This window comes from Schistocerca americana, chromosome 1 (assembly GCF_021461395.2).
Source record: "Schistocerca americana isolate TAMUIC-IGC-003095 chromosome 1, iqSchAmer2.1, whole genome shotgun sequence".
Lineage (NCBI taxonomy): Eukaryota > Metazoa > Arthropoda > Insecta > Orthoptera > Acrididae > Schistocerca > Schistocerca americana.
Window position 1 is genome coordinate 104642312 of NC_060119.1, and position 11591 is coordinate 104653902.

Here is an 11591-nt window from a genome sequence, read left to right on the forward strand (position 1 = left end):
TGTTTTTCATAAAGGCTATACTGCAGGGTTCGAAACTAACTTCAATCGGAAGGGGAACGTCTGGCGAATATGGCGCCTGGGATAAGACATACTAACAGTCCATTCAAGGTTTCCTACGCCCCGGGAGTCCGCTTCCGTCGCCTGCTTCGACAATTGGATTTTGCCCTCCCTACCACCTTCAGAGAGGGTGAGAGCCCGACACCACCTTGGCTCCAGGCTCCGGTTCATATTTATCTCGACCTCAGCTCACTCCCGAAGGAGGGTACTCCGGCTGCAGTGTATTGCTCACGGTTTGTCGAACTTCGTGCTCGACTTGCCGGTCACACCTTTATTTACACCGATGGCTCCAAAACTGACGATGGTGTCGGCTGTGCCTTTGTCGTCGGGACCGCCACCTTTAAATACCGGCTCCTTGACCAATGTTCCAGCTTTACGGCCGAGCTTTTTGCTCTCCATCAGGCCATTCAGTATGCCCGCCGCCACCGCCATTCATCGTATGTCCTCTGCACTGACTCACTCAGTGCTCTTCAGAGCCTTGGGGCTCCCTATCCGGTCCATCCCTTGATTCAACGAATACAGCAGTCCCTCCATTCTTTCGCTGATAATGGCGGTTCTGTCAGCTTTCTGTGGGTCCCCGGACATGTAGGAGTGCCTGGGAATGAGGCTGCGGATGCTGCAGCCAAGGCTGCAGTCCTCCAGCCTCGGCCAGCCTCCCATTGTGTCCCGTCATCTGACGTTTGTGGGGATGTATGTAAGAGGCTTGTGTCCTTGTGGTGGGATGCTTGGTCATCCCTCCAAGGAAACAAGCTCCAGGCAGTAAAACCGCTCCCAACTGCTTGGACAACTTCCTCCCGACCATCTCGGCGCGAGGAGGTCCTTCTGACCAGGTTGCGGATTGGGCATTGCCGGTTTAGCCACCGCTACCTGCTCTCTGGTGACCCAGCCCCGCAGTGCCCTTGTGGTCAGGCATTAACGGTGCGCCATGTTTTATTGTCGTGTCCCCGTTTTAGTCAATTTCGTGTTGTCCTGTCCCTGCCATCTACCTTACCGGATGTTTTAGCTGATGACGCTCGAGCAGCTGCTCGTCTTCTGCGTTTTATAACTTTAACTGGCTTGACCAAAGACATTTAACCTTTTTACTTATTTAATCTGCATCTTTGTCAGGTCCTTTTGATGTCCCCCCATCCCCTTGAGTTTTAGCAGGTTCCTTGTGCTCTAACACCAGTGACTGGGCGCTAATGACCTCAGCAGTTGAGCGCCCTTAAACCCTACCAAAAAAAAAAAAAAAAACTTTGTCAGGTCCTTCTGGTGTCCCCCCATCCCCTTGAGTTTTACTAGATTCCATGTGCTCTAACAACAGTGACTGGGCGCTAATGACCTCAGTAGTTGAGCACCCTTAAACCCCACCAAAAAAAGTTTCCTTCGCTCCGTTTGCTAAATGTGATCTTGCACTGTCATGAAGCAGAATGACTGTCATGTCCCTGGACGTATTGTGGGGTGTTTCTCTTTAAAAGAGTGATTCAAATTGACTGCGATTCGTAGCGTTCAACATTAATCCGGTGGCGGTGGGGGTTGACAGTGGTGCACGAAGCACTCTCCGCCACACGCTGCAGTGCGGCTTGCGGAGAGTAGTTGTAGGTGTTGCAGAACTCATGGTACACCACACTGAACAGGACGCATTGCCACATACCTCAAAATCTTTGAGTAGTGGAAACAGACGCTCAGCATGTCCTGTACAGTTTAGAGAAAGCCGTAGTTATTGAAAAAATATTCATATTTTTCTAAAACATCACTCTACTTTCTATGAAGAACTGTTACACTTTTACGTCTCTTCATTGTTTTAAAAGACAAGCTCAACGACATTTGAGTATACGACGTATAAATCTTCTATCACTAATTTCATCAATCTTAATTGCTATAAATTTTTTTGAGTCTTATGACTAATTCGTCTCTTGTACTAATTTCATCTCAGATGAGCACTCGCAACCAACGTCTTCAATTATTTGCTGGATGTATTCCAGTCTCTGTCTTCCTCCATAGTTTATAACCTCTACAGCTCCCTCTAGTACCGGGGAAGTTATTCCCTGAGGTCTTCACAGATGTACCTTCTTGTCAGTGTTTTCCATATTCCTTTCCTCGCAGATTCTGAGGAGAAACTCATTTCTTGCCTTATCAGTGCACCTAATTTTCAACATTATTCTATTGAACCACTTCTCAAATGCTTCTAATCTCTTCTGTTTCGTTTTTACCTCATTCCATGTCCCACTGCCAGAGTGCTGCGCTCCAAATGTACATTCTCAGAAATTTCTTCCTCAAACTAGGACATATTTTCAAACTAGTATACTTTTCTTGGCCAGGAATGCCATTTTTGCTAGTCCTAGTATGGTTATGTCGTTCTTGTTTCGTTCGTCATGGATTATTTTGCCTAGATAGCAGAATTCTGTAACTTCATCTGCATTGTGACCACCAATTATAGCGTTCAGTTTGTCGCTTTTGCCGTTTCTGCTGCTTATTACTTTCGTCTTTATTTGACTTAATTCATATTCTGTACTCACTAGACTGTTAATTTCATTCAGCACGTCCTGGAATTCTTCTCTACTTTCACTGAGGATAGCAATGTCATGAGCGAATTTTGAAATTGATATCCTTCACCATGAATCTCTTATTTCTGTCATTGCTTCGTCGACGTACAGATTCAACAGCAGGGGTGGAAAAATGTATTTCTGTCTTAAACCCTTCTTAATCCATGGTCTCCCCTCTTATCATTTCCTCTTGGTTCTTGTACATATTGTACACTGCCCGTCTTTTCCTATACGTTACCCCCGTTTTTCTAAGGATTTCGTACATCTTACACCATTTTACGTCGTCGAACGCTTTTTCCAGGTTGCCGAATCTTATAAACGTGTTCTGACTTTTCTTCAGTCTTGCTTCCATTGTCAGCCGCAACGTGAGAACTGCCACTCTGGTGCCTTTACCTTTCCTCAAGCCAAACTGATCGTCATCTAACAGATCCTCAATTTTCTTTTCCAGTCTTCTGCATATTATTTTTGTCAGCAATTTTGATACATGAGCTGTAAAACTGATTGTGCGATAATTTTCGCACATGTCGGCTCTTGCTATCTTCTGAATTGTATGATATTTTTCCGAAAGTCAGATGGTATATCACCAGTCTCATACGTTCTACACACCAGCGTGAACAATCGCTTTGTTGCGAGTCTTCCAAAGCTCTTCTAAATTCTATTCTAATACTGGATCCCCTCTCTTCCCTATCGACTCCCGGTTCCTCTTCTTCTGTCTCATCATCTGATAAGTCTTTCCACACATGTTCCACATCCTGGAGCACCTCCTCACTACGAATCAATTGGAATGAAAGTACATCTAATCTAAAAACCTCGCAAAGGCCCTCAATATACTGTTTCCACCTATCCGCTCTCTCCTCTGTCTTTAACAGTGGAATTCCCATTGACTTCACCAAAAGTTTTTCGACTATATGCTGAGATAGGAGGAATTAAAATTAGTATCAGTTATGTCAGCTTAATTATGCAGTTAGATAGAATAGCAACCATAGATGATTTGCGTGCGCTTCTCTAATGGCGGATTCGATCTCCGAAAATGGATGCACGTCCTCATCCTATATTCAATCGTGTAATTAAATCTGTAATCTGCAGAGGACATACGGCGCAAGTTCTAACGGATAGTGGACAAAGGAACAAATACATCTACATAAACACTCCGCGAGCCACCGTACGGTGCATGACAGAGGGCACTCTGTGTCGGTATAGTCGTTGCCTTTTCTGTTCCACTCGCAGATAGAGGGACAAACGACAGTCTATATCCCACCATAAGAGCCGTAATCTCTCTAATTTTATCTTCGTCTTCCTCAAATGTACGCTGGCTCTTGTATAATCTTTCTTCAGTCAGCCAAATGCCGGTTCTCTAAATTTTCTCAACAGTACTCCTACAAAAAAAGTCACCTTCCCTCGTGTGATTCTCATTTGAATTCCCGAACCATGTTCGTAATACGTGCGTGTTGTTTGAACCTACCGGTAACAAATCTAACAGCCCGCTTCTCAACTGCTTCGATGTCTTCTTTTAATCCGGCTTGGTGCGGATCCCAAACACTCGCGCAATACCGAACAATGGGTCGCACCAGCGTCCTATATGCGGTCTCCTTCACAGTAGAATCACACTTTCCTAAAATTCTCCCAGTAACCGAAGTCGACCATTCGCCTTTCCTACCACACTTCGCACATCCTCGTTCCATTTACATAGCTTCGAAATGTTACGCCTACGTATTTAATCGACGTGACTGAGTCAAGCAGCAAGCTATTAATACCGTGTTCGAAGTTTTTGGGCTTGTTCTTCCTACTCATCTGCACTAACTTACATTTTTCAACATTTAGGAATATCTACTGCTCATCCAACCAACTAGAAATTTTGTCTTAAGTCATCTTGTATCTTCTCAACACCACCTTCCCAAACACCAGACAGCCGGCCGCTTCAGTCCGGAATCGCGCTGCTGCTATGGTAGAGGTTCGAATTTGCCTCGGGCATGGATGTGTGTGATGTCCTTAGGTTAGTTAGGTTTAAGTAGTTGTAAGTCTAGGAGGCTGCTGTCTTCAGATGTTAAGTCTCATAGTGCTCAGAGCCATTTGAACCAAGCAGCACAGCATTTGCGGCAAACAGCTGCATATTGCTGCTCCCCTGTTCGCCATGTTGTTTACGTATATGGAAGAGAACAGCTGTCTTATCACCTTCCCTGGGCACTCCTGACGATACACTTGTCTCTGATGGACACATGCAGTCGAGAACAACTGGGATCTATTACTTAAGAAGTCTTCGAGCCACTCACATACTTGGGAACCTCTTCCGTATGCTTGTACCTTCGTTAACTGTGTGGCAACGTGTCAAATGCTCTACGGAGGTCTAGAAATACGGAGTCAGCCTGTTGCCCGCCATCCATTGTTCGCAGGATCTCATGTGAGAAGAGTGCAAGCTGAATTTCTCATGAGCGTTGCTTCTCCCTCTTAAGGAAATTTATTATATACGAACGGAGAATAAGTTCGAGGATTCTGTAACAAAGTGAATATGTTGATGTGTAATTCTGCGGGTCCCTTATGTTATCCTTCCTATGTGCAGGAGGTAATTATGATTTTTTTCAGTCGCTTGGGACTTAGTACTGGGGGAAATGTTAGCGATAAATGCAAGCGAAGTAAGGGGACAATGCTGTAAAGTATTCTTTATAAAACCGATTTGGAAACCCATCAGACTTACTCGTTTCCAATTCTTTCTTTTGTGTGTCTACACCAGCGATGCTTATTACTATGACCTGCATACGGAAAGTGTGTGCGATGGTCAAACGACGGTATGTTTGTGCGATTCAGCTGCGTGAGTGATTCTGCTGCCACACAATACTGGTAGACGACTGATTTGACAAGTCTTGGATCCACTCGGTGATTTTACGTAGGGCTAGAATTTTCTCGGGTTCTCGCCAAGGCCTATTGCTGAGGTATGACGATGGTAGTTGTTGTAAGCTTCGCGTATCGATATGTTTACTGACGCACGAATTTCTATTAACATTACCTGTCATTTGCGCGTTCTCTTTTGAATGAAGAGTGCAACAGCCTTTAGTTCCGCAGCAGTTTTCGAATTTCGTTGTTAAACTAAGGTGGGTCTTTTCCGTCCTTAATACAGTTAATCAGCACACATTTCTCCACAGTATGATTAACAACCCGTTTAAGCTCTGCCCACAATTCCTCTACGTCTATCGTACTGGAACTAAATGATGTCAATTTATTTTTTAAGTGGGATGCTAACAACTGTCTAGCTGAAGTACTCTCCCAGCCTCCTTGATTTATTAACTTTAGTAACGAAAGTAACTATATCATGGTCACTAATCCGTCTCTCTATACTGACGCCGTCGATTAGGTAAGGCGTGTTCGTAGCTACGCGGTCTAAAACATTTTCATTGTGTGTGGGCTGTCGAACTAGTTGATAAAGAGTTTTCGGTAAACTACCCATATAACATGTGCTCGGAATTGGTTAATACAGACAACTGGTCTGCATGCAAAATAAGTTTTTAAGAAATGTGACAGAACTAGATGATGATCATAACATATTCCTAAAACCTATCCTTTGAGAGAAAATCGAAGACACTAACGACATGGGTGCCACTGAACCACATGTGCGGAAAAACAGCTAGACCACATAACAATAAAAATTATCAACTTAATTGTGCAGACACAATGGCAACCATAGATAATTTACGTGATCCTGGACAGAAATAATGAATGTTTGAATTAAAAAGTCCGCAAATATCGAATCAGACCACTACATCTCTGCAGCAAAATTTGAGTCTGAACCCGAAGTACATATAAAATTTGAGAAAGAAACTAACATCCCGAAAAATGACATTGATAACCTGGAGATGGAAAATTTGAATGCAGAACTTCAAAACCATTGCTTTAAAACGTAGAACAATGTTAAAAGTAACATAATCGAACTCATTACCAAAGCGCCGCCACCTACTGAAAGGAAAAGACATAGTAGAGTGAACAGCGTGATAAGGCTCTACAAGAAAGACAGAAGGCATGACAAAACTGTAATGCAAACAAGTCAGGAAAAAAGAATGAACCTCCTAGAAAGAAGACAAGCTGTTAAAACTTTTAAAAGAAAGAAAACTATTCATCACGAATGAGTTACACCAACTCAGATGATTTTTAAAAGTATAAGATGTTTGAGAAAAACTAATCAAATTTACACCTGTAAACCCAAAAACAAACCAAATGGCTCACTCTAAACTGGAAAACTGCGATTTTACGGAAAATTTTTCGAAAATTAACGCAACTGTCAGTCACTTGAATCCATAGTAAAGCCCGTATCAAAAACGACGACTCGACAGCTCCAGATTCAGAAGAAATCAAAGAAATTATGTGCTCACTGACAGTATGGCAGCCAATGAGGATGGAGTTAAAGCAGAGTTGTGGAAGGCACTATAAGTTGACGTTATTCTTAAATTTAAAAATATAGTACATACAATCTGAGTGAAAGAAGAAATACGAAGGGACTAGAAGGCAAGTTCTTTGCACAAGATACACTCCTGGAAATTGAAATAAGAACACCGTGAATTCATTGTCCCAGGAAGGGGAAACTTTGACACATTCCTGGGGTCAGATACATCACATGATCACACTGACAGAACCACAGGCACGTAGACACAGGCAACAGAGCATGCACAATGTCGGCACTAGTACAGTGTATATCCACCTTTCGCAGCAATGCAGGCTGCTGTTCTCCCATGGAGACGATCGTAGAGATGCTGGATGTAGTCCTGTGGAACGGCTTGCCATGCCATTTCCACCTGGCGCCTCAGTTGGACCAGCGTTCGTGCTGGACGTGCAGACCGCGTGAGACGACGCTTCATCCAGTCCCAAACATGCTCAATGGGGGACAGATCCGGAGATCTTGCTGGCCAGGGTAGTTGACTTACACCTTCTAGAGCACGTTGGGTGGCACGGGATACATGCGGACTTGCATTGTCCTGTTGGAACAGCAAGTTCCATTGCCGGTCTAGGAATGGTAGAACGATGGGTTCGATGACGGTTTGGATGTACCGTGCACTATTCAGTGTCCCCTCGATGATCACCAGTGGTGTACGGCCAGTGTAGGAGATCGCTCCCCACACCATGATGCCGGGTGTTGGCCCTGTGTGCCTCAGTCGTATACAGTCCTGATTGTGGCGCTCACCTGCACGGCACCAAACACGCATACGACCATCATTGGCACCAAGGCAGAAGCGACTCTCATCGCTGAAGACGACACGTCTCCATTCGTACCTCCAATGACGCCTGTCGCGACACCACTGGAGGCGGGCTGCACGATGTTGGGGCGTGAGCGGAAGACGGCCTAACGGTGTGCGGGACCGTAGCCCAGCTTCATGGAGACGGTTGCGAATGGTCCTCGCCAATACCCCAGGAGCAACAGTGTCCCTAATTTGCTGGGAAGTGGCGGTGCGGTCCCCTACGGCACTGCGTAGGATCCTACGGTCTTGGCGTGCATCCGTGCGTCGCTGCGGTCCGGTCCCAGGTCGACGGGCACGTGCACCTTCCGCCGACCACTGGCGACAACATCGATGTACTGTGGAGACCTCACGCCCCACGTGTTGAGCAATTCGGCGGTACGTCCACCCGGCCTCCTGCATGCCCACTATACGCCCTCGCTTAAAGTCCGTCAACTGCACATACGGTTCACGTCCACGCTGTCGCGGCATGCTACCAGTGTTAAAGACTGCAGTGGAGCTCCGTATGCCACGGCAAACTGGCTGACACTGACGGCGGCGGTGCACAAATGCTGCGCAGCTAGCGCCATTCGACGGCCAACACCGCGGTTCCTGGTGTGTCCGCTGTGCCGTGCGTGTGATCATTGCTTGTACAGCCCTCTCGCAGTGTCCGGAGCAAGTATGGTGGGTCTGACACACCGGTGTCAATGTGTTCTTTTTTCCATTTCCAGGAGTGTAGAATCTACAAATGAACCATATAATTACAAAAGTATATCACTTTTGCCAGTGACACAAAACTGTATCTAAAGCACTGCTCAATTGTTCAGAAGTCTAAGTAGACCAACAACTAGGGGCAGAGCAAGGTGGATGTCGGAAAAATAAGTCATGCAGTGAAACAGGTCTAGAATCTAAAACCTGTTCTGCAAATGAGACAACTGGGAAGCATATGCAACAGTTACATTTTTAGATTTCAAGAAAGCGAATGATTCCATTGAAAGGAAATCCCTCACCAATATTATGAAAGAATTTGCTTTAGATCCAAAAATTACAAACAGTAACCCAGACACATTAACAAATACTTCATCTAAATTCAGGTTCTGTGGAGGGTTCTCCAGAACTTTGAGATTATAGCAAGAGTTAGGCAGTGGAATGACTGTCACGTTTCTTTTCCAAGTGCGCCCTGTAGATAGTGTTTATAGCGCGAGGAAATTGGACACTAAAGGCATCAAATTGGGAAGCCAGAAAGATGGCATCTATGTGGACTGCCTGTCATCGCAGATGACATTGCCTTGGCAACAGAGGCACCATGAATGCTGAAATCCACAAACAAAACCTAATCGAGCACGCGGGAAAAATCAGTTTACAAATTTCCTTCACAAAGACAGAATTTATAACAAATACTAAAATTGTCCACAGAAATTACACATGGATCGAAATAAACTTAAGAATGTCAGTTAATTCAAATATTTAGGTCAGTGGCTACTCATAAACAGCATTGAGTTGGACACACTATAAGTGAGATCAAATGTCGTACTATAGTGATAACTGAAGCTTTTTACGGCGCCGAAACAGTAAAACTATGTGGAAAGGTGGCATTCACCACATTTTGAAGATTGGTTGAAGCCTGGTTAGAAGCATTCTTTACCCGGGGACGACAAAAACAAAATAAGAGACCACGACCTTACAAAGAAATGTGTGAACATGTAGAGAACATAATGCACAAAACACACAAAAAAAGAATGTCTTTCGACATTTGGCTAGAATGCATGAAAGACTGACGAAGTAAATCTTTACTAAAGTTATTAAGCCAAAAGGGCTACAAGTATGATACAACACAGTAAATGATCGCAATGAAGCAAACATCAACATAATGGACACACATAACAGGAATTCATTTAGGAACAAAATTCTGAAAGTAATCTTCATGGCTGAACAAGACAGAATGAAAACAGCGTCGTAACATCGAACTACTCGGGACGCAGAGATAAGAAAATATGAAACTAATGTGGGCGAATTGGAAGCATGTAGAAAGAATTGAAATATTAATTTAACATGCTCTGTAAAGGGCTATTCGAATAAATAAATAAATAAATAAATAATTATAAAAGCTGAATTGTTCCCAAATTTTCCTTTACAACTTGAAAACAAGGAACGTTGACACAGTAATAACTACTGGTGATATAGAAAAGTAGCTGAAATGGCTAAAACGAAGCCAGGGTGCAATAGGCTGCCTGTTATATCCAGAAATTTGCAATGAATTAGTTCCATTCTTCTACTGTAGATACTTTGGCAGAGATAGGTTTGTCGTGATTCGAGAAAAGAGCACGAATGGACGTGAAACTGATACCCTGAACTACCGTCCTATATCGCTCTCTTAATTTCTGCGCAATTCTAGGACGTATTCTGAGGTCAAAAAAATAGCCTCAGTGGGAATCAGCCTGATTTGCTACGTTTGTCACCCGAAGCTCGACTCGATGTCTTCCGACACTACATCCTCAGGGTCTTTCATAGAGGAAATCGGATTGACGGAGCTTCTAAAAGCTTTTGGCATACTACTGCGTCAGGCCTATTGAGGAAAATGTGTTCCTATTAGATAAATAATTTACCACTAGGTTTAAAATTCTCTGTCGTATTATCCTGCATGGAGAGTTCTCTCCAGACCGTAAAGTGGTGTCTGGTGTACAAATTCTATAGTAAAAGGGCCATTACTGTTTGATATTAGACATTGAGTTAGCGGACAGTATTAGTTGCATTCGTATTTTCGAAGACGATCCTGTTACCTACGAGGAAATTCTATCCAGTAAAAACTATGGTAATACCCGAATCAGATTTTGACAAAGTACAAAGACTATAAACTACTCAGACAAAAGACACAACACGAAGTATTTATCCGAATGCGATGGGAATCTGTAGATGTGATGTATGTATAGACACAAGTGAATGATGATAATATCTAAAAATTTGAATGTTTGCGATGATTAAAGCTAAAGAAATGATTTAAAATTTGTGCCATGGTCAGGACTTGAACGTGGATCTCCTTGCTCACTAGGCAGGAAATTAGCCATTATACCGCTGCAACACTAACATCGCTGCATTGAGTACCCAAGTCCCCAATGCCCTCCTCAACACGAACTTCAAATCATATCTTCAGCTTATTTTCCTGACTGTGGCAGAAATTTTAATCATTTTTTCGCTTTCAATCATTATCGCAGTAAAAGATGACTCAAATATATCGAGGAAAATTTAACTAAGATTTGAGATGATTGTTGTGAGAAAGTTTTTCACAAATTGAGCAATTCAATAATGCGTTGGTACCCACTGTCCCTTTCGCAAGGAGTTACTCTGCTTGCCATTGTTATTAGATATCTTCCTCAGGGATATTGTGATAAATTCTGTCCAATTGGCCAGTTAAATAGTCAAAATCTCAATGTGGTTGAAACACCCTGCCAATAATGGTTCAAACGTTATCAGTTGGAGAGATTTGGTGATCTTGGTGGCCAAGATAAGGTTTGGCAGACACAAAGACAAGCAGTACCTACTCGCTGTGTGTGTGTGTGTGTGTGTGTGTGTGTGTGTGTGTGTGTGTGTGTGTGTGTGTGTGTGTTACCTTGTTTAAGTGGTAAGCCCAGGAGGGCTTGCCATGAGGGGCAACAAAATGTGGTGTAGAATATCGACATACTGCTGTTTTCTCGTTGTTGGGCCATACGGCGCACTACAGTCGGGTTGGTATCCCAGTGTTGTCTGGTGCGTCTCAAGACAGCTTAGTCATTGGGGCTCAATTCATAGTGAGGCTCATTACTGAGAAGAATCCTAC